Source organism: Euprymna scolopes, chromosome 26, assembly GCF_053919585.1.
Source record: "Euprymna scolopes isolate OS-2025 chromosome 26, ASM5391958v1, whole genome shotgun sequence".
NCBI lineage: Eukaryota > Metazoa > Mollusca > Cephalopoda > Sepiida > Sepiolidae > Euprymna > Euprymna scolopes.
In genome coordinates, this window is record NC_136507.1 from 28,409,666 (window position 1) to 28,436,409 (window position 26,744).

A 26,744-nucleotide genomic window follows, 5' to 3' on the forward strand; every position below is an offset into this window, starting at 1 on the left:
TAAATTTATACTTGCGTATAATAATTTATATGAGTAAATGAAGTAGTTATATATATATATATATATATATGTATATATATATATATATATATATATATATATATATATATATATATATATGAGGAGCCTAAGCAGGCGTGGCACAATGGGAACATTGTTTTGTCTTATTTTTTTATTTTCAGTTTTTTTTTTCTTCCTGGATGGCAAAATCTAGGATGCCAACCATAGTTGAGATGTCAGCAATGAAACGAGTGCACTCGGCTCACACTGGCCCACTGACATCGAATATCAGGGCTTCCCGACAATAACTATGACCTTTGACCTTTAACTGCATTGCTCTGCCACCGACATCAGGCCCTAACCCATATGACCACCCGCCTCACCCTACAGTCAGACTTCAAATTTGGGGTTGGCTTACACAATATCTCTAACGTTATAACCATTACATGCACCCCTCCCCATCTTCCTGTTTAATCTAACCCTCTCTCTTTCTCTCTCTCACTCTCTCTCTCTGTCCTTCTCTCTCTCTCGCTCTCTCTATCTCTCTCTCTCTCTCTCTCTCTCTCTCTATATATATATATATATATATATATATATATATAAAACATAAAATTAAACTTCTCAAAAGTAATGTATGATATTGAATGGATCAAGGTCGTATATATATATATATATATATATATATATAACTACTTTATTTTACTACACAAATTAATATACGAAAATATCATTTAATGCGTAATTTTTCACGTATTTACTTCAACAGTGCTCAGTACATAGGTAGAGCTGGTAGTAAGTTATAAAATATATATGAATGAAACGCGGAGAATATTCTGTGTAGTTTAATTGCCATATATTTTTATAACATACTATACACACAGACACAAACAGACACACACACACATGCATATATATATGTGATTATCATTTGTTTTTGTTTGCGATACTTTTTGAAGAGCTGGGAATAATTCCCCCTGTTACTAATTTGTACCCCAAAATGGGGAGCAACATATAGGTATATTGTTTATTTTTTTTTAATATATGTAACTATCTACTCCGTTATATAAATATTCATATTTATATTCACTTTAAGTTTACAGATGATTTTGGCTTGTAAACCTATTTTCTAATTATATATATATACACACACACACACATTTATACATATATATAATATAAAGCTGAATGTGTGTGTGTGTGTGTGTGTGTGTGTGTGTGTGTGTGTGTGTGTGTGTGTGTGTGTGGTCACGAATAGGCTCCTATATGGTTGACTATTTTTAAAAAGCTGATTACATATAATGATAGAATATGTATCGAGACACAGGAATGGACATGTTTGATCTGGCAGAACAGTGGTTCATTAAAATTGTAGGGACTGCGTTCGCGCCTTGTCCACAAAGTATTGAAAGAAAAAAATTAAAATTTAAAATTTAAAAAAACGTTTACAAGTGTTTTTGATATAGATGTACATAAGAATTATTTGATAAGTATGTTTTAAGTAAAATAGGGATGGTATAATAAAACTGTAGGGTCTGCGTTCGCACCTGGCCTCCATAGAATGGAAATAGGCACACACTTTAATAAAGACTTTTCATGTCTATCTGCGTAAGTATACTTTGATAATTATGTTTCCGTTTGAACGAATATGGTATAATTATGGGGGTGTTCGTTCGCACCTGACCTCCATAGAATGTAAATATGTCACGAAGTTTAACAAGGGTTTTTAATATAGATCCACAGAATATTGTGATAAGTGTTTCAGTGTGAACAGGTATGGTCTAATAAATTATGGGATTTATCTATTTTATTTTTACTTTCATCATATTTTGCTTTGGTTTTGATACCCCCAAATTCGAAGCTATCTCTTTACAACCCTTCCTTTTCATAACCTATCATACTTTCATGAATCAGAGTTCATTTTCTGTAGGCTGTTTTTTTAACCCAGTCAACGACGGGTACTTTTGCTAGTATATATATATATGGTAAAACTGGTAATTAGTAAAAACTTGAAGAGAGTGCTCAATACTATTGCATGACAAATATGTGTTTTAATTTTTATTACCGTTTTGTCTGTTTGGTTACATATGTTTCAGATGTTGGACCATGTTTACGATCCAACAGCCTCGTCAAACCTTACAGAAGACTTCCAGGCTGTTGGATCGTAAACATGGTTCAACATCTGAAACATATGTAACCAAACAGACAAAACGGTAATAAAGAAATAACACAGACACACACACACACACACACACACACACACACACACACACACACACACACACATATATATATATATATATATATATATATATATATATATATATATATGGGCCTACTATATATGATGCTTTTACACAAGTGATACCATAGATCGGTGAGGGTGTCATATTAGTAACAATTAGCGTCATAATTAAAAAAAAGGAATAAGGAATAATGGAAGTAGGATATAATGCTGAAGTTACTAGCAAACTTTATATAAATAGATTACTGAAATAAGAAATATAAATCTATATATCTATAAAAGTGAAAGTGCCTCTGTGTGTGTGCGTGTGTCTGTGTGTGTACATTTCTCTACGCAATAGCTCTGTCAATTTTTAGTCTACAGACTCGAAATTTGATATACACGGTACTGAGATTTTGGAAAATCGATGTGATCGGTTTTTGGCCAGAAATTCGGCGATTGAGCGGTCAAAGTTCAACGATTAGACCTTTGAGAACTCTGCCAAACTCCTCCGACAATTGTGGGTCTACTCACTTGAAATTTAAGATATAGGTTCAGTGGGCATGGATCTAACTTAATAACTTGATTTGAGCCCAAAACAATAAATTTTAAGGGGTCAAACTTAAAAAAAATCGACCGCTTTTTTTTTTTTTACTCGAAATACCCTTCCAAAACCCGGGCAACACCGGGGACCCATGCTAGTCTATATATGTGCCATTTTTGGGGTGAAAATGTAATATATATATATATATATATATATATATATATATATATATATATATATATAATGGGTTAGGGAATTCAAACGAAAGAAGAAATTTTAGCATACGTCTCTACACACAACACAAACAACCCAGAACTATTCACACAGATAACAAAAAAACCTTATCCTCCTCAATCAGAACGACAAACTAAACAACATACTCAAAACAACAAAAATAATAAAAAGCAAAAGCCAACCCAAAAACTTAAAACACATCCTAACTTCCTCAAAACTCGTCCCACATACTACAAAAGGGGTTACAAAATGCAACAAACCGCGATGTGGAGTATGTGACATAATAATAGAAGGTAACACATACACATTCAAAAACCCAACACAAACATTCAAAATAAAAAAGGATCTAAATTGCACCTCCAGAAATGTAGTATATGCACTAAGATGCACAACATGCAACAAATCCTACATAGGCGCCACCAAAGATTTAAGCAATAGAGTGGCCTTACATAAGAGCAACATCAAAATTACAGATAATAGACACCTCTATGTTTCAAAACACGTACACACATGCAGTGGAAACAGCTTCAAAATACTGCCAATCTTCCAAACAGACAATTATTTTTATTTACTTACACAGGAAAAAAACTTCATCACTAGATTCACTCCTGAACTGAACAGAGCCTAATATCATTACACAAAAACATGAAATGCAAGGTACACTCGCATGCACATCCATACACATACATATATACACACCCACACATAAATCAGAACCGACACATTAAAAGACACACACGTGCGCGCATACAACCACACACAGACATAACACCCCTATCTTTAATACAACACACTGAACAATACCAACTCTACTTAACCTCGAAACCAATAATACTAGGAAACCCCTAGAACCATAGTATAATATATGTTCCAACACCTCGCTCCCTCCTCAGTCAGTGGAGGAGAAACCCCTCATGACTGAAACAACTATCATCCCTTCTATCATCCTCCTCCCATACCTATACCCCCTCCAATTGCCCCCCCCCCTCTGAGGAACAAAATCTTTCCCACACTAGGAACCGATCCTGCGTCTGGCCATACCCACATGGGGAGACAAATAAATAGAAACATTAAAAAATCCCCTATACATATTTTAAATACACCCCTCTTTCTAAACAACCATAATATAAGGAATACCCGAAAAGACTAAAACGAAAAATCACAATACTAAAATCCAAGAATCCAAAAAATAAATATCAAAATAGAATGAAAGCACCCCTACCCTTATTTCAGAAGAGCTGCCCCCCTCCTCACACATACACATTAGTAACGACCTCGGATCAGTCACCTTCCTAAGGAAGCAAATAACCTCATAATACTATAAAACAGTATACACATTCTCAAACCAATAAAAGCAAACACACACACGCACACACACGCAAACACACGCACACACACGCGCACACACACACAAACACACACACACACACCCTAACCCACCCTAAAGGAAAAGAAAAAAAAAACTCGCAGAAAGAGAGAGTGACTACAGCCAGGTCAACGGCGTCGACAAGCCCAATAAAAGAGTAATAAAAATTGAACATGCCAATGAATAATAAACACTTACAAGCCTCCACCCCTTGGAAACACTTCAAATGAACTACGAAAATTGTCATTTTTACATCTCCAACATATTTGAAAATAATTTCTGACGAGGACGCTTCACAGAACGTCTAAAACGCGCGTAAAAACAATTTCAATGACTTAAAAACATTATTACAATGATCCAAAAATAATTCTCAATGAAAAACCAAGACACGGAATAATAAAATAATGTTAAAAAATACACATTATTGGTGACTACTCCATTATTTAAATATATATATATATATATATATATATATATATATATATATATATATATATATATATATGTATATATATATATATATATATATATATTCTTCGCTGAATAATCATCAGATAAGAAAGCACTTGAACAAAAAAGCTGCATAAAAGAAGAATTTTTCTATAATGAGGTGAACCATTACCAAACTAAAATCCGAAACCTTGCGAACGTCCAACACATCTCGCAAACGACAACGCAGCACTCTGCCACTCTAAAGAAGGCATTCAGAGATCCGAAAACAACAACCATCACTTCGAACTCACTGTTAATATCAGGAGTATAACATTGCTACTACAGCCAGCACCCAACACCATCTTACAAAACATCAAGATTTACATAGAGAGATCGAGAGAGTGGCAACCTTGGTTGAAGTGAGTGTCCCTAATGCTGGAGGTCTTAACAGAGCCGAAAGGGAGAAACAGACGAAATATCGAGGTCTCATGTATGATACGAAAAGAAACTGGAATCTTAGGGAGATTGCCAGGCATGGCAGTTTCCTTCTTTTCAAAATTTATAAGGCCTGGAAGCTTTTTTATTTCTGCACCATAATTTTTTTTTTTGCCTGGTGATATCTAATATGATTGAAACGGTCTGCACATCGCAGCAAGATATAATTGTATTTACATACTTTTTTTTTTTTAATATCAGATATTATAAGTACCACAGGGCTTATGAATAAGAATCTGAAGTCCTACCTTTCTAATATTCCTGGTGAACCAAGTGCAAAAGAGATCCAGACAATTGCACTTAAGGGAACATCGAGGATACTAAAAAGAGCTTTCGGTTGGTTTCAATAAAAATCAGGGCAATGTTGGCAGCTGGTTTGAAAATAAAAAATAAAAACAGAAGTGAAAGGGAAAAGACAACGAAACACCAATGAAAAGAAATTGGAATCGTAATAATATCTCTATTATTCCAGTTAATATAGGAGCAACTGGGCTCATGAAAAAGAATTTCAAAAATTACCTGGCGAATATACCCGGTGAACCAAGTACAATACAGATGCCAAGATGCATCTATAGGGATAACCTGAAAAAGATCTCTAAGTTAGTGGGTGAATGTTTGACATTCGGTAGGATGATGCATCTCTAGCTTAAACAAACAAACAAAAAAAAACCTCCTCTTGAGCAAGTTGATCATTTTCCATATCTCGGAATTTTAATATCAGAAAACGCTCAAGTGAGAATTCAATTGAAAGTCGAATTGTCTCCGCCTACGGAGCCATCGGCAATCTACTAAAGTGCTTCTTCAAAATAAAAATCTCTCAATAAAATCTTAACCCATGATATACCACGCGATTGTAATCCTTAGTTATTATATGGATGTGAGGCCTGGACTGTGTGCCGAGGTGATTTTAAAGCTTCAAGATATTCTGAAAATCAAAGGGTATAACTATGTAACCAACACAAGCGCTCTTGGCGGAGCAAAAAGCTGCAATATTGAAACTACCATTATGGTTATTATTATTGGTTATCTGGGGCACGTCCTCTCGACAATGATACGAAGACCGACTCGATTTGATACTCACACCTGGGAAGCAACAGCCCAAGACCGGCACATGTGACGCTGATCCATCATATCCGATACAGAAAGGAGAAGACTCGTGTGGATTAAGAGGCAAGCAAAAAAAAATGTATATTCTACGTTCAGATTGATCTTAGAATTTATCTTCGAGCTAAAAGAAAAAGAAATTGAAATTCTCAGATACAAGAAATCGGCCGACAACGATGGTCGTTACATAGTCAATTTGAATGCAGGTTTGCTAGCGAAAAATCATGGCTGTGTATGGAAACTGGAGCACGTTTGTCATTAGTGGAGACCTTTCCAAAAGTAATGTCTCCTATTTTTTAACTAAAATAGTTTAAGAGCTATGAAGATAGGAACGTTATTATTTTAACGAGGGACCTTTTGTCCTCGAGAATTTGTTTTTCTACATAGTCACAAGCAGGCTTAATGCAAGTGTGCCAGTAATTCAATGACGCATATTTGCTTCTGACGCAGGACCATGATAGAATTTCCTTTTCTCAGAGTATTAAACCGTAAATTTTTGCAACAGAGAGATGAAAACTACAGGTCATAAATTTATATGTTCGGTCACTATACCAATGAAATTTGCAACCCCTCTGATCCACCCGAGTAGAAAAATTGGAGGGATTACTTTTGGAAGACCCAAATTATATATTTATATACTTTTTTATCAAATTATTTGTTTTTTTGTCGATCCGATAATATATGTACGTTTTCACAGAATCGCTTTATATACACGCAGAATGTTATTTCCCACACGTTAGTGTATCTTTCTTATTTCCTGTTTTTTTTTGTTTGTTTTTTTCTGTTTTTCAGTGAATATTGTGTCAATTTTTATCTTTATTTGCGATGGAATTGCATTTTTTGCCGTTGCTCCCTGAAAACGTTATCATAAATAATCAAAGTATTTTTCACAAAATATATTTACCACTATTTTATGTAAATATATAGATATATGTATATATATGTATATATATATTTGTATATATATGTATATATATGTAAATATATATATGTATATATATGCATATATATGTACATATATATATGTATATATATGCATATATATATATGTATATATGTATATATATATATATATACGAGAAAAAATGTGTAATGTCTGTTTTTAATACAGATTTTAATTTCATTCTTTGATGTAATATCTCTAACACACATACATATATATGTGTGCATGTACATATATATTTACATGTAATATATATATATATATATATAGAGAGAGAGAGAGAGAGAGAGAGAGATTTATATATATATTTGTACATATATACGTACAAAACTATACACTGCGTGTCAAATTATTAACGAGATAACAATTTTTTTACCAGTCTCAGAAACTTACCGCTAGTTTCGTATCAAAAGCTTCACAAACATTTGCAATGCTGAACTGTGAAATTTTCGTAATGTTCCGCGCAATGTAAACAACTTTCCATCGTTATTGCTGAATCCACGGTATTTCAGGTGTCTCAAATTATTAACAAGGCAGTTTGTTTCGTCAATAAAATGGGTCGTAAAGGTGGTTTGAGTAGATCTAAAAAAAGTACTATTACAGAACAGCTAGCAAAAGGTAAAACTATCATCGAAATATTGAAAATGATACGAAGGTACCATCAAACTGTGAAGAACTTTGTCAAAGATCCTACAAAGGTACGTAAGAGAGCTGATAAAGGTAAATCTAGAGTTGTTTCACGCCGTTCTCTACTCCAAATTAAACGTGAAGTAGTTAAAAACCCTGTCCAGAAAATTTGAAAAGTCTTTGACCAAGCCGTATTGAAGAATTCTCAAAAAGTGCTCGATGTCACCGATGAGTGGCAAAGTCTGTTAAGATTGTGAAAAGCTTTCATTAAAGCAAAATCACATACAAAACCGATGGAAATGGGCAGAGGACAACATGAAAACGGATTTTTCCAAAGTTTTGTTCACGGATGAAGTGCGTGTCACTCTTGATGACCCAGATGGCTGGAGCAAGGGATGGGTCCTAGATGGACGACATCGTCATCAGCGTTTAAGGCGCCAACAAGGTGGTGGTGGGATAATGATTTGGGCTGGGATTATCGGAGGTACTTTAGTTGGCCCATGGAGAGTCCCAGAAGACGTAAAAATTACGTAAAATTCTTACATAGCTTTTCTGAATGAGCACTTTGAATCATGGCGGAAGAAGCAAAGGTTGACGTTCAGAAGAAACATTGTTTCTATGCAGGATAATGCTCCCTCGCATGCAGCAAACAAATGCAAAGAGTATTTGCAACAACTGGGGTTCTCTGGGCTACGGAAGATGGCCTGCAAATTCACCAGATTTGAACCCAATTAAGAATCTTTGGAGTATCATGAAGCGACATCTCTATGCAACTGGTCGCCAATTTAAGAGCAAAGATGAGTTGCGGGATGCTTTCCAAGAGCTACCGCGAGTTGTGGGATGCTCTCCAAGAGGTATAGCGAGGAATAATTGTTGACGAAAACACAAATTTGACTAATTCTGTGGACTAACGTCTTTTACAAGTCATTCATAAAAAAGGATCGCATATCCCCTACTAATTATGTCAACGTAGCAATTGCTATGTAGTTTTTGTGTTCTAAGCATTTTCCCTATTTCATGTACGTTTGAAAATTATTTCAATAAACAAGTTATGGATATATTGTGTTTTTCTTAACCTTGTTAATAACTTGACACCCACTGAAATCAACAGATATTCCTATCTTCTGCCATAGTTTCGCTAATACTTTTTTAAATACTTTTATTTTCTGATTGGAGTAGCTGAATAGTATGATAAGCACTTTCTCAAAGTTTGATGGATTTTTATTCACTCGTTCCTTAAATATTATTGAAAATTATACTCGTTAATAATTTGATACGCAGTGTATATCCCTATATATATAAAATGAACTCATTTACCCCGCTGATTTTGACCTTAATAGGATTGAAAATCAAGACATTTACTGCAAATGTAATATGTACAAATTGCAGCACATTATCTGAGGTGTGTTATAGGCCTATTACCTCCACACTGCCTCGATAATCGTGGATTCCTATATTTTTTTCTGGTGAGAGTTCACGGCCAGACATTCGTTAGAATCAATGTTGTTGTAAAATCTTTTCTCCCTAATAAATTCCACCTACCCCCGCTTCCACTTACACAGTTGCTGATCCGTTCACAGGGGACAACAAGAAGAAACACCGGATTGGGTTCGTAGTTTCTTACAAAAATGGAATGGCAGTTAAACGTTCTCTTCTATGTTTTCAGTTGGGTGAAACGCACCATTGAATTTCAGAGAACGGTTATTTATGCTACTTTTTTTTTTCGCTTTCCGCTTTGGGTTGTGTGTGTTTTTTTGTTTGTTTTCGTTTTTTCAACACATGTCTTCTTTATAGAAGCTTAACAGTTGTTCGCTGTTTTTCTTTGCTTTTGGTTTTGCCGATTTTTTAAGAAGTCTTAACCATTTTTATTTTTTGTTTATATATAAACATATTTGTTATTTCTTCGCTTATTCTTTAGTTTCCCCCCCTCTTTCGCACACGTCTCAAAACAACGCCGGGTACCCCCGCTATTATATATATATATATATTTGTACACACACACACACACACACACACATATATATATATATATATATATATATATATATTCAAGATATTATGTTAGAAAGTACGACCACGTGAGTATAAACAAATATTTATTTAGTTAAAGTTTACCATTTTCGGCTTATAAAAAATCCCTCATCAGGATTAAACAAAAACAATACAATATAGTCTTTCTTTTTTTTTTTTCTTACGTGCCATGGTGTGTCTTGGCAGAGTTTGCTTGTCGAAGATGGTGATTGTGTATTGTACGTCCAATGGTAAGCGCCGTTCATGCACAAATGGGTAGTATTAGTAGTAATCCACTTTTTTTTTCAGAAGCAAGGAGACAATAAAATACAAAATATTATGTTAGAAAGAACGACCAGCTGCGTATATGTATTTTTTTAATAAACACATGTTTATTTACTTACAGTTTTAATATGTATATATATATATAGATATATATGTATAGATAGATAGATAGAGGCAGTGTGTATATATATATATATATATATATTTGTACACACATATATGTGTGTGTGTGTGTGTGTGTGTGTGTGTGTGTGTGTGCGTGCAGTCAGCACCAACCTTATTCAGGGTTTAACCGGTTTCCTCCGAAGGAGGAAGTTTCATGGGAGTATGAAATTCACAAGCGGTCCTCAGTCGCATGTATATTCTCGTTAGGGGAGATGACGACGTTAGGTTTTTGCAACTTTTCGCAGGGAAGTGTCGACGTCCTCCTACATACAGCACCTGGTCTTCCCAAATTGGTCACGCATTTTTGTAATGACCAGGGTCAACGTTGCTTAAATTCGGTGATCTGACGGGAACCGGTGTGTCAACGTGATTATGCCTTATTATATATATATATATATATATATATATATATATAGAGAGAGAGAGAGAGAGAGAGAGAGAGAGAGAGAGAGAGGAGGGGGAGAAAAAGAGAGACGGGGAGAAAAATATTTTTTTAAAATTGTTATTATAATTATATGATTGTTTCTGCTCTACGGAACTGGTGCTGTTAAGAATTGGATGTTTTAACATGCTGAAAGAAATAGACGGTAAGATTAACAGCATTTTAGGATTTAGAATATAGACTTATATATATATATATATATATATATATATATATATATATATATATATATATATATATATATATATATATATATACTGAAGCTAAGCAAATTGAACTTGGTCAGCACTAAATGGGTGACTGTTTGGGACTTTCAGGTGTTGTATGTGTTCTCTGCTTATGTCAGCATTGTTTCCAGTCGCCCTGAACTTCTTGCAACTGAACTCAAACAGTGCTGATTCAAGAGAGATGTGGTCGTGATTACGCAACCTTTACCTCACAATTACATGCGTATATTCTGTTATAAATTCCTGATTTCAGTACAATTTCCGATTTCGAATCTGAGTCTTTTAAAATTTCTGAAAGCAAGTGTTTACTCTTATATATATTTATGGTTGGATTGCTGTGATATATGTATAGATTTTTTTAATGCCAAAATACACATACTGGAAATTTATATTGTAAACAAAATAAAAAAATAAAACAATTAAAAGAATCGTTTTAAGGATCGGAAAATATTTCTTTTTGTTCGATTCCGATAAAAGTTTGAATTTTTTCGATTTCAGATTACGATTCTCATTAATTGACCCAACACAGACAAGCACACACACACACACACGTACATACATATAGTAGGATATGCATAAAATCATTATTGGCTACATATATGCATACATTTTATGCAATGCTTCGTTTTGGAGACATCGCTTCATCAGGCTGTAATGTTTACTCGGGGATCACACTATAGAACCATGTATGCACATATGAAGCCAATAATGTTCGTATAAATGAATATACTATAAGCACACACACACACACACACACACACATATATATATATATATATGAGAGAGAGAGAGAGAGAGAGAGAGAGAGTTAGTTATAAAATATATATGGCGATTAAGCTACACTGAATATTCCGCGTTTCATCTATCTATTCGCCATATATATTTTATAACTAACTAGCTAGCTCTACCTACGTATTGAGCACTTTTGAAGTAAATACTTAAAGTTTACGGATAAATTTATACTTTCGTATATTACTTTTATGTGAGTAAATGAAGTAGTTATATATATATATATATATATATATATATATATAGAGAGAGAGAGAGAGAGACAGACAGACAGACAGACAGACAGACAGAAAGAGAGAGAGGGAGAGAGAGTGTGTGCGTATAGGTATGTGTGTATGTTTGTATATTTCTGGGTATAAGATTCACAGCAAATTAATTAAACAGAAAGTTATAACTTTTGGAACACAACTGCAGGGAGTAAGTGGTGAGAATGTGACATATATTTACTTTAAGGCAAAATAATAAAAAGTAAATCTAAATACATTCAATTTTTGTGAAAATTTATTTTCAGATGTTAATTAGACACCATTTAAGGCCATTGATTTCCAATTTCTTTTTAAGTCATCTTAATGTCGGGCCTTGTAAAACGTTACTAAAATTAAAGCCAGGTAAACGATGCAATATACAATGGTTATAATAGTGGGATACACTTATATCATTTAAAGTAGAAACTGTGAACAGAGTATTAAGTGATTGTTAGGCATAAAGGATACAAAGGTGTTTTTTTAGAGGCGGCGAACTTTAAATAAATCACTTAACCATTACTCCTGATGTGAAATGAAACACATACATCGAATCCGTTTCCAAGGTTGCTGGAAAAATGGTGTTAACGCGATTATGCCGTATATATGTACACGGCATATTCACGTGGACACACCGGTTCCTGCTCGATCACCGAAGTAAAGCAACGTTGGACCTGTTTAGTACTAAATGGGTGACCATTTGGGACGTCCAGGTGCTGTATGTGTTTCTCTGCTTATCTCGGCATTGTTTCCAGTTGTCACTGGATTCAAACAGTGCCGATTCAGGAGAGGTGTGGTTGGAAACTGTGCAACCCTTCCCTCACAATCACACGCGCAGCTGCCCCTAAGTGGAGGCATCAATATATATATATATATATATATATATATATATATATATATATATATATATATATGTGTGTGTGTGTGTGTGTGTGTGTGTGTGTGTGTGTGTGTGCGTTTGCATGTATATATATATATATATATATATATATATATATATATATATATATATTCGAAGGTAAACAGTTATATTTGGTTGCCACAGACAACCATCTTTTTAAGTCATTGAAACTTCGTCAGGCGGCCCTGAATATAGCATCGAATGGTTCAGAGTCGCCTGACAAAGTCTCATTGACTGAAACAGATTGATGTTTGTAGCGACCAACTGCAACCGTTTACCTTCGAATAAATATTAAAAAAATAGTTTGCTCTTGTTATTGAGCACTATCAACCTCGTTGAGTTCATTAGTTCCTACTTTTCAATATATCAAGCCTGGATCTCTCTCTCTCCCTCTCTCTCCCTCTATCTCTCTCTCTCCCTATCTCTCTCTCTCTTTATATATATATATATATATATATATAGAGAGAGAGAGAGAGAGAGAGAAAGCGGTTTTAATTATTAAAATAGATTTTCATTTAGTATACAACTTGAATAAATAGTATATATAGAAATCATGCTGCAATAAATGTTCGTTTTCAGCATGAATATTAATTTGTGAAACAGTTTACCTTCTGTATATATTAATCAAATTGTGGACAAACAAACAGACATAAATAAGACTTTACTATTATAGATAAGTATTCAATTATCGATGTATAATGCGCAACAGATAAAAACCCGTGAACAATCCTCAATGTTCTTTTTATGGAGGGGGGGGATATTGCTAAAATCTGAATCTTTGATCCAAACGATTAAAAACAAATGGATAATGTGAAGCGGCAGTTGTTATCAATTTATTTGTTGAGCGCACGGAAAAAAATAAAAAATAAAAATAACGAGATAAAAAAAATGGCGTCGCCAAAAACAAAATGGCGCCGATTGTGGCGAAACTAAATGCTCGGTTTAATGAGACGAAGGTTATGATACGTTCTCTTTTTTTAATTGAGGGGTGTTCGATATGAGAGAGAGAAAAGAAGGTGATAAGCAAATAAAAATAAAACTGGGGGTAGTAATGGATTTATTAAAAAAAAAACGAAAAAAGAAAGAAAAAGAAAGAAAGTAAAAGAGGAAGAAAAAACGAAAGAATACATGCAACCAAAATGTTATATTTAATATTGAAGACGATTATGTTGTAGTCAGCATCAAAGCAGTCCCATATTATTGTGTTCTGTGGATGGAGAGGTCTTGAAAAAGAATTTCTATTCATGGAAGTTTCGTTTGGATTTAGTCTCAGTGTTGGTAGCGGTTTTTTTTTTGGTGTTTTTTTTAATAATTTATCTCGATTTTTACGATGATATATAAAGAAACTTGGTCTATGTGTGCGTGCTAGTTCATTCTCTATGGATTGGTCGATTTTTGTGAAATTTTATACGAAGACACTTTATGTGCCTGACATGGTTCTTAAATAGGTTTTGCATCAAAATATATTCGACAAGTATCCATAATCAATAATTGAAATAATCCACTGACAGAAGGAACAGGCGACTTTGACCAAAGGTAACACCTTACACAGCCTAACATCACCAGTGTATTTGTAAAGTTGCATTACCACACAAGCAGAAAGGCCCGACATATAAAATCAACAGTAGGTTTTCTTTATATGACAGGGGTGGGTACAAAATGAATGGTTCTGTTTGAAGCACAATTGAACAATTATACTTGACTTTTTATTTTAAACTTAAATTGAAACCATTATAACTAACCTGGCCTTACAGACTATATTATGTTCTTTGATCTAACAGACTATACCATGTTCTTTGATATAACAGATGCGCGTTCGAAATGAATGTTTCTTTTTATAGCAAAATTGAAGCATGATATTTGACTTTTGCATTTTAAACTTAAATTCAAGCCATTATATTTCATAGAAAATGCGAGCATGAAAAGTAATATGGTTAAGATTAAACTTAGAAAAGTAAAAAAAAAACTAGTTGTTAAAACTGGAAAAGAAAAAGAAAATATATTCTAGTAAAAAATATAATAAATTTATAACTTAAAATATTGCAGCATTAGGAATTTATATATAACTAGCAGGGTTATGTGGCGTTGCTCGGGATCGTATAAAACATTGAAAAAATAAAGTTATTTCTGAACATACCTATTATTCTTAGGATAGAAGAATTTTTTGTCTGTGTTACTTGCTATCTCGAGCAAAATAATATTTGACCTACCCTATGACGGGTATAACACATGTATGCAATAATTTACCTTCGCTAGGATGGGTAATTATAGAATTTTACATTCGGTATAACGGGTAATGTAAAACACATATTTGAAATAATTTTGCCGGCCCGCAGATAGGTAATGTAAATACATGTATGAGCACATAACTACATTGTCTTGGTTGATGATTAGGCAACCCTTGCTCTACTATAAATGTCAACATTACTGGGTTTCTTTCATTCTTCACTAACAGCACTATAATTTTAAGAAGAATTATGTCATTTTTGGAAGATGTCTCAGCAGGATTTTAAAATTTATACAGAAATACATTGACACTGGTATTGATTAGGCAACCCTTGCTTCATATTTAAATTTCACATTGCTGTGTTTCATTTTCTTTCCTTACTACAGACAAAACATTTTTTGGGGAAAAGGTGTGATTGTAAATTCAGGAAAATATGGATGCTCCCCAAGAGAAATGTACCCAGTTCACCTTCACGTAAGACATTTATAGTGGCCTTGTCTGAAGCGATTTCCATTAAAAAAAGTTTCTAGTGGGTCCATGCCTTGTCTGGAGTAATTTCCATATAAAATTCTTAATGGCTTCATGCCTTGTCACATTGAAAGTCGCAACCTGATCAATAAACGGGTCGTTCTTGTTGCGTAAAAGAAGAGAGGATGACACTTCATAACGGCGTTTCTTTTGTTTGTCCTTCAATTCGTGAGGAACAAATTTAGCAAGTTTCTTTTTTTGTCTTTCCCATCTCTCTTAAAGTATTGGAAATTGTCGTATTCGTTACGTCTAATTCGGAAGCAAGATCTCAATTAAGCTACACAGAATATTCCGCGTCTCATTCTCATGAGAATTCGTCAGGCTTATATCTTTCCCATGAGCCTGACGAATTCTCACGAGAATGAAACGCGGAATATTCTGTGTAGCTTACTTGCCATATATATTTTTATAACTTTATGTATATATATATATATATATATATGTGTGTGTGTGTGTGTGTGTGTGTGTGTGTGTGTGTGTGCGTGTGTATTCTTCACACTCATTAAAATCGTTAAAGATTTATCTATAATTTAATTGATGTTTACGTATTTTCTCGACAATATGTCGTAGTATATATAGATATATACAAACACACACATTTTATATATATATATATATATATATATATATATATATATATATATATATATATATATATGCCTATTTTACCTACGTCAACAAAGCATGCTACCTAAATTCGTTTGCTGTCATAATATAACCTTTGACCTTTCCATTTATTTTCTCGGGTTTTTCGGCGACCATGAACCAAAAGATTGCTAACGGCTGTCGGTGACAACCTTGAATGTCTTCTAGCATATCAAACAGCATCAGTAGAGTCAACTAAATAATGATGATACAGGCAACCCACAAGAAAGAAGGAATAAATAATTCACACTACACAAATGAACAGGCTATCAAATTGATTTGTTTTTTTTTTTATGGCAGATCGATACTTTGGGAGAAGGTTTTTTTTTTATTTAATAACAGAATCGGTTGAATATCCCTTATTGAGCGTGGGGATCGGAATTCAAATCTTGGTAGGTTCATACCAAACACCGAAAATAATACTTAATGGTTGCTGTCGTTATAATATAATCAAAAACAACTTGAACCATCGAGTGAACGATGGGTCACCGGCGTCAATTCGTTTCTTATCGTTGAGCACTTTCAGTTGAAATAAAGTCTGTCAATTTAGTTGTTTTTTTTGTGCAGATTATCAGATAATAATTAGATCAATCTGTCAGACGTTAAAAAACATTTAAATATAAATGTTTAAATTTCAACAGTATTTCTCGCGGTCAACGGTTGCCGAATGGGTTACGTCCTTGCTAACACAGTCGGGTACAAATCCCTCGACCGGCGTTAATCGTGACACCCTGCACTGATGATTCCCGAAATGATGAAACCCTAGTGTCTGTAGGTATTAAATCCTTATTATAGTAAATGATTATATCAGCCCCTTTAAGAAACTCGTTTCTCATCGTTGAGCACTCTCAGATGAAAAGTGCAGAGCATGATATTATAATGATTATATCACTCTGACAGACGTTTAAAACACTTAAAAATAAATGTTGAAATTTCAACGATATTGTCGCGGTTGACGGTGTCCGAAGGATTTGGCTCTTGCTAATGGAGTCAGAGATGACTTCGTTGCCGAGTTCGAATCTCTCGATCGGTGTTAATCGTGACACCCTGCACTGATGATTCCAACTTTTCAAGGATGAAACACTAATTTCTGTAAGTATTTGACAATTATTATAGTAAATAACTATATATATATATATATATATATATATATATATATATGTATATATATATATATATGTATATATATATATATATATATATATATATTAGCTAATTGGAGCAAAATTTATGTTTTTATGATTGTTGTCTTCGATTAGACTTAAAAAAAAAGGTTTTTATTAGTTTGTTCAGGTTGTGGATGGGGCATCCTACCGAATGCCAAAAATTCACCCACTATCTCAGATATTACGACTGATAGATCTTTTTAAGATCCAGAGCGTCCCTTTAAGAGCAATTGTTTCAATCTCTCTTGCACTTGGTTTACCGTGTATATTTTCCAGGTTGTGTTTAAAATAATTTTTTATTAGTCAAGATGTTCCTATAGTTACTGGCATAATAGGGATCTTCCTAAGATTCCAGTTTCTCTTCATGGCATTGCGTTCTGATATAAGCTTTCTCATGGCGGTTTTCTAAGCTTTACTACTTCCGTGTCCGCCCATAATAAGTTGGAAGCGGGCGTTTTGGTTACGGCACTACTAGTAGAAGATTAGTTCTTTAATGCAGAAGCATTGTTGTGACAGAGAAATAATCGGCAAAGGAAATAGCAAAAGAAATAACACAGAGAAAAGAAATATATCCAAAGCGCAATTATTAAACGTAGTTGTTCTAAATAAAATTTAGCAAGATCAATCGAATCAGAAAAGCTTAAAATTGTAAAGAATTCCAGGTAAAGATTGATAGCGTTTGAAATCATAATTTTCCTCCCAAAGCAATTGACTATTTAAATTTGTTATAGTATACCATTATTGTTGATTTTATAAAATTATTTGAATCAAAGTTTCAAATAAAAAAAGTCAATATCACGCTTCAATTGTGTTCTACACAAAAACATCCATTTTGAAGGTGCTCCTGTCATACAAAAGAATCCACTATTGATTTTGGACACTGGACATGTTTGTTTGTGCGGTGATAGAACTTCTCAAATGAACTTTTGTCAAATTAGACTGTTCCATCTTTAATGGTGTTTTTCGATTATCGATTTTTTATACTTATCGGAGGCATTGCGGTACAAAATCTATCTAAGAACACTGCTAGTCACATAAGATAGGACAATAATTCATTTAGTCTGCTGGAATATCCAGTTTCCTGCTGTTACTTGAGACAATATAACTCGGAGAAAGTGCACTATTCATTGTTAAAACCAGTGTTGGTTTGCCATATCAAGGAGATCTTATCTGAGCCATGATTATGACGCTAATTGATGTCATGAATGCATGCAGCGAGGTGCATATTAGAGGGAGGGGGTGTTTGACCGGACGGGATAGAGGAAGATATGGCAGAAGAGGGGGATATTGATGTCTGATTGGGACAAAGCAAAAATGTCTATGGGATTTTGTCAGAAAGAGAAAAAAATAATAATTGTTTTTATCTCATTGTCGTTATATATCTGTTAACATGAAAGGTTGTTTTTAAAACCTCTGTTGAGAGATTTGAAGAGATCCACAACCCCTTAGCAGATTAAGGCTGACAACTTAGAATGGGGGTCAAGGGTAGGGGTCGCCGCCAGGCATTGTTCGACTTGGAATGAATAATCACTCCTAATTTTATAATAAGTAAAAACCTCAGTACAAATTAATAGGATAAAAGGTAGAGAGAGAGAGAGAGGTGCTCAGTGGACAAGATGAAGGGTAAGCTCTAAGAGGAAGAAAGGAAGGGTGTTTGTAACCACTCTCTGAAGGAGAAGTGGGGAAAGGGGTTGGATTTAGGAAAAGGAATTCTAAAAGGAGAAGAGTCGTAGCCAGCAACCTGAACGGCTGGGCTGGTCCAGCGCTCCCGATTTGAGAGCCCTCAGGACTTGATGTTATGATGTTAACTAGCCTGTGTTAATGGGAAATCTGTGACTTTACTGGTCTGGTCTTACATCGTTTCACTGCTATAGTCAGTCACCTCAATTCAGACAGTAGCATTTATGAAGTAATGAAATTAATAGTTTGTTATTGTTATAAACCGGAGTTCTGTTTGTTTGTGGTGAGGACTCTTCATTTTGCAGCAAGCCGCAAGGACCAGCAGAGTGATTGATGTACCTGGAGACTACCTACACAGGGTAGGAGATGATTCGATTGAGAGGCAAAGCGCCCCACCATGAAAAAACAGTGGGTGAAGACGATCAGCAGACCAACTTGTAACGACACAATGTACGATCGAAAGAACACCTGCCACATCGGGTGGAATCCGACGAGGTTAAGGACACCCAGTGGGGTTGGTGCGGCATAACGTATCGGTATGGTTATATGATTACAATGTGATGGGAAGTTTTTTATTCTTTAAAATTATGTAAAAATTTAATTTTCATATTTTATATAATTCGTTAGAAAACTATTTAGTCAGTAAGTCATTTAATCACTTGCAATGAAGGCACCAATTTGCTCTCTTGAATTCACTATAATCCTAATGTTAATTTAAGGGCTTGTTTTCCCCCTTTTCTTTCTTCCCAGTTCCCCTTTCTCTTTCTATCACCCTCACTTCCTGAGTGGTTTCCTAACTTAAAATATACCAAACATTAATACTGTAACCCTTTTCCCCCTTCCATGCAGAACTCATTAATGTTCTGTAGGGCAGGGAACAAAAACGATAAAATTCACTATAAAACGATCAATACAAATACTACAAACTAACAATTCAAGATACAAAAAGCTTTAAGAATAAAAACCTTCTACAAAATAACTGAATGCAACATTAATACTATTTCCAAAAAAACTGTTTCGGCATTAAATAAACCAAAAAGGGTTGATATGCCGTAAAACAAAACAACCAAACCAAACCAAACCTTTTTGTCTTAAGTCGCAACTTATCAAGGATAAAACACACTTGAGGATAAGGTTGTTTTTTTCTAAAACAAAACAAAGTTAAAACAAATACAACTTGTAGTGCTTTGTCCTTGATAAGTTGCGACTCATTAGAAGAAGAAAAAAAATCAACTTTTATTTTTACAGGTAAACAACCCGCGCCTTTGCTGAATATGTTTTTTTTTGTTTGTATTGTTATAGGAAAAAAAACTTATCCTTGAGTGTGTTTTATCCTTGATAAGTTGTGAGTTAAGAAAAAACTTATTCTTGAGTGTGTTTTATCCTTGATATATATATACATATGTATATATATATACATATGTATATATATACATATATATATACATATATATATGATGATTGCAACGTCTTGTCAGACGAGTTCCACTCCCTCAGACATTTAAAATCCATGAGCCCAAATATCTGAGGGAGTATCTATACAAATATGATGTTACAGAGTCTTAGCTTTTTACGACAGCTAAGTCTTTCTCTCTGTTCAAAATGTTGAGATCCAGCAACAAGCAAGAGCAAGATAGCCAGCAACAAATTAAACTGCAGACCAGCTTAATGCGGGTACTGGTCTTCCGCTTTATGGTTTTTTAAATCAGAGATTTGCTTCTCCTAGAAAGGTTGCCTTCACCACGGCTTACGGGAGCCCTCTCCACCCCAATACACATATACACACACACAAATATACACGGTGCTAGTAGGCCGTTGACCCAGAAAAAGAGTTCATTCGCCCTTTGGAAGGTCTTGTTTTTAATCCTTTAGGGAGACTAGCCGCCCTCCTCACCAAACAAGTCTGGTGGGGGAACCAGTTTAGTCGCCGGTGACCCGACCATGGGGCAGGTAGTACTGGGTTACATGGTACCAGTAGCATATGACATGACCTGACACACACACATATATATATATATATATATATATATATATATATATATATATATATATATATATATATATATATATAGGGTGAACCAAACAAAACGTGATATCTCCATTATTTATTCACCGATTGCCCTTATTTTACAGGACATGGCATAATCAACGACCGTGAGTACACCAATACCCCTATCGGTGCTAGGACAAAGAATACAGTGTTAAATTTCATTCGGACAAAACACTAAGAAACGGGCTAATTAGAGTTGTGGCCTGTTTTTTTTTTTTTTTTTTTTTTTTTTTTTGGTCACCTTGTATAATGAATAAATAGCAAAAGACTATATTCCAAAATTCATGATGCTGACCATCTTATAATTTATTCTTTAATTCAGTTGACATTTGCAATTCTTGACAGTATCTCTTTCGTAGCGCAAAATCACTCACTTAATTATTATATCAATCAGTGAATCTATTATGCCCTTAACTCAGAAGATTAGGTATAATAGATTTACTGATTAATATAATAATTAAGTGAAACAGATACTGTCAAGAATTGTAAATGTCAACTGAATTAAAGGAATAAATTATACGATGGTCAACATGATGTATTTTGGAATATAGTTTGTTTTGTCATTTATTCACTATATTGCTCTGTAATTACATTGAGCTTCTTAAATAAGGATTGGTATATATTATAAGAAAATATATTTCTACAGAAATATATTTCTACAGGAATATATATATATATATATGTATATGTGTGTGTGCGTGAGTGTGTGTGTGTGTGCGTCCATGTGTGTGTGTGTGTATGTGTGTGTGTGTGTGTGTGTGAGTACTATTCAAAATAGCTGTTTATAGTAGATTTGCACAAACGAGACACGCAAACTATGCGGATTATAACACAAATTAGACCTTTTTTTAATGTAAATGATGGCGTGGGGAACGGATGGAATAAATGTGTCATTCCTAGATTAATCATCGCGCTCTTATTTGATTGGTTGAGTTTAAAGTCATGTCCTGCGCCTTAGCCAATCAACTTGTTTTGGTGTCAAAGAGAGAAAAATAGGTCGACCTTTATAATTTGCCGTCACTGTCAGCTTGCTACTTACTATTACTACTGCTGCCTCATCCACTATTATAGCTAATACAACAGCTACTATGATTTACTTATTAATTAGGAAAGTGACGGTGGTCAACTGGTTAACGGCACGGAGTGATGACCTGGATGTTCCAAGTTCGAATCCAGTTCGTTTTACAAAAATTACTTTCGTGTAGGATGTTGGCAACCTTCACGTAGTCCCTCACGTAAGTTTCCGAATTCTTTCTAAAGAACTAATTTCACTAGAATAAATGGATTTATGCGATAATGATGATGATGGTGATGGTGATGATGATGATGAAGACTATTGATTTCACACCGACAAAATATGGGGTATTCCGTGGAGTTTTCACACAGAGATTATTCGCTTAGGATGTAAAAATTCCCCAGGAACCAACGCGTTTTAGTCTCAGCCGCAAAGAGGACAATGAATAGGAAAGGACTTCAACTCGTTTTTTTCTCCTTCTGTTGTACAACAGCATTTATTTCCTTATTCTCTCGTTATGACGTCCCTGACGTGATCGTGTTCACGGACGTTGTCTCCGCCTCTCACGTGATCTCGAACGTTATTCACCTCTCTCTCTCTCTCTCTCTCTCTCTCTCTCTCTCTCTCTCTCTCTCTAACGTGGTCCTGGATATGACCTAAAACTATATCCAATGGTGAGGCCCCAGCTTGCGGGCGTTGGGGAGTGTGGAGCCACCCTTTAATTGTCGTTGCTCCCAGGTCCACTCTGACCCGGAGTGGTAGTACATGTTAGGGTCCCGACTATGGGTTAAATAGAATCCGACTTAAAAAAAAAAAAACAGATATACTCCATTAAAAATCGTTCCTCGAAATAACTAGATTCGGCATTAAATAACCTGAAAAAGGTTGATATGCCGTAAAACAAAAATAACCAAACCAAACTCTCTCTCTAACGTGATCGTATTGTTTTTCTTAAAACAACAATTTTGTGTCTTTACAAGATGACGTCATTTTCCATGCCGTCCGCACAATGTTACATCAATAATTGATAGTGTTTCTAGGAGTCAATGTGACAAGTTCTTCCACATTTCCAGGATTGTCGATCTCTTGATAAGCTTTGCAAATAATACCTTTGCGTTATCGCAACAGCCGATTACAATTGTTTTCTAGCCATTAGTCGTAACTGAGTTTTAGTGACAACAAGCCTCCGCGCGGTCGTCCTAGTACTCATTTTACTTTTTCAGTGGAGGTCAAGTTGGTAAAAAAGTATTGTTTTGAAGGTTGACTAGTGCGGAGAAAAGAACTCCAAAATAACGCGGATTCTAACGCGAGAATGGGTTAGGGGGGCGTTCGGGTTGTCATGTAATGGATAAATTGGTAAGATTAGAAATCTTGAAAAGTGGGTGGAGCTCTCCTGTAGAAAAGGTGGTTAATCTGACGTTAATTTAGAGAAATGGGATAAAGTGGAAAAGATTATCAAGAACGCGTTTCTCTTTATTTTATTGTAGAAATAAAGATTTGCGAAAAGAATGCAAACGGTTTGAATGCATGCTCGGGTTTCAATGCATTTTTTTTTTTTTTACGGCATAGCACATTGTTTTGCTGCTTAATAATGTCGAATTCTGCCATATAAATTTCACATATTTATGCTTTAAGTTTTCAATATATTAAAGTATTTATGACTTATTTTGTAGGGGTTTATTTATTTAATACTAGCAGGGAGACTCGACGTTGCCGAGGATTGAATGATGAGCAACGAATATTTCACACTCCCATATTTTTATTGTCATTGAAATCGGTAGAATCGCCCGTTTTACAATCAAATTGAGGGCCTATCGCAGTGTACCTGGATGAGGCTTCACATGACTCCCTGTAGTAACTTAGTCCACAGTACATTGTTGTCTACATTGCACTGTAGAGAACCTACTGTTGATTTTATAAAATTATTTATATACATAACGGCTAGAATTTAAGTTTTAAAAGAAAAAACGCTAAGTATTATGATTAAAGTGTGCTTTAAACACAAACATTCATTTCAAACGCGCATATGCCATATAAAAGAACATACAGTTGATTTTATACGCCTGTCTTTATTGCTTGTGCGGTGCTGATGGCGTGAATTCAGGTTTAAAATGAAAACAGTCAAGTATCTTGTTCTATTATGCTCTAAAGAGGAACATTAGTTTCGAATCCGTCTCTGTCATCTCAAAGAACCCAGTGTTGATTATATATACCGGACCTTTCGGTTTGTATGTTAATAAAAATTCTCAAATGGACTTGTGAGGTTAGGCTGCATAAGGTGTTAACTTTGGTCAAAATCGCATGTCCCTTCTTTCATAGGATTTTCTTTTCGATTATCGATTGTCGATGCGTATAGAATTCATTTACATAAAAAACTATCGGAGAACACCGCCAGATACATAAAATACATTCGTGTGAAATTTCATAATAATTGATCTAGCCGTTTTGGAGTTCAGTTTGAATGAACTCACATATACACACTACGCGCGTGCCAAAACATTTTCCTCATACACGATAGTAGAGTAGATCCGGATAGATAGATAGATAGATAGATTTGTATAAAAATAAGCGCAATATATATATATGTATATATATATATATATATATATATATATATATATATATATATATATATAATAAGACCGTATGTGAAGACAATTCTTAACCTATATACTCAACGAATTTTTTTATCTACATACTTGAAATTTGGTATATAAGATAATCATATATATATATATATATATATATACTTTTTCATAAGTTTTAGTTTCGGTTTCGATTCCAGCTGATGCACCAAGTCATATTGATATTTTTTTTTTTTTTTTTTTAAATCGCAAGTTTATAATATATAAAAATCGATAGAACATTCACTATATATATATACATATATGTGTGTGTGGGGGGGTGCAAAATCTTCATATTTAAACGTATTTACAATCGGGTTACGCCGGGCGTTCCTGGCATCTTAGATAAATACTCTTGCAATTTAAAACAAAAAGGCTATAATAATATCAGAGTGCCCCCATTTACGCTGAAAATCTAAAGAAAGCTAATATTACATGTGAATGAGTTCCCTGTGAAATTTCCACAGATCCTGGTAGTAATTAATAAGTAAAATATTTTAATGAAATATATTTTTTAAATATTTGTTTCATTATGTATCAGAATTTTTTGGATGAACATTTGGATTCTCATGACTACTCTTTTCCTCTTTCCTGTGTTATTTACACAATGTTTCGGCCGATGCAGTTTACGATCTTCTCAAGTGTACCTTGTTAGACTCGAAAATGTTTCTGTTGAATTCAGGAATCTGCACTGAATTTTGACCCGGCCGATTAATTTTATTTACGGGATATCATGTTCTCTTTTTTATTTCAATTATGGCGGCTTCTGTGCTTTGATTGGCTAAGCATATCGGCATGGTCCGGCGGCTTCCATAAACTGCCGGAATATGCCGAGGAAACGGCGCATCCGATTATCATCTAACAGTATTCAATTTAACTGACAAGAAACTAAATAAATAAAATATAAAATAAGAAAATCGAAATTAAAAATATAAATAATTCATCCTTAACCATCTTGCCCCCAGCTTTATAACCAATAAAAAATAACCACTTTAAATGCTCTAATCCTCAAAATAAAAGATATATATATATATATATATATATATATATATATATATATATATATATATATATATATATATATCCGCAATCAAATAACGTTGCAGCTCACAAGAGGCATGAGCTGCGGAAATAATTTTATAATCTCTCATATTCTGAAAACACACACACACACACACACTCACACACACGCACACGCATATATATATGTGTGTGTGTGTGTGTGTGTGGGTGTGTGGGTGCGTGTGTGTGTGTATACATACATTAGGAAAATCACAAAATAAGAAATAATAACGAATTAGCATCAAATGAAAGTATCTTAGACAGAAAACGTAATTGCACACGCATATATGTGTGTGTGTATGTGTCAGTTTGTGTGTGTGTGTGTGTGTGTGTGTACAATAGAAAAATCAGCAAAATAAGAAATAATAACGAATTAGCATCAAATGAATGTATCTTAGGCAGAAAATGTAATTGCAGAATACCTGGGCCTGTCCGTTGGGTGGGAAATGTCTAACCTTGGAAGTAGTGTATAAATGCGAGATAAAAACCGACAATACTAAGAAGATATATCTAGGAGCCACAGGAACAGTGTTTAAGGATAGATATAGAAACCATGTAGTATCATTTAAGAAGGAACCTGGCGTAAACGGTAGCAGGGGTGGGTTGGTACAAAAATCAGCATTAAAAATAAAAACAAAAAGAGGAATACAACTGCATTAGGTGATTGACTTAGGAAACTTAATAGAAATAATGAAGATTTTGAATTAAAATGGTCAGTAG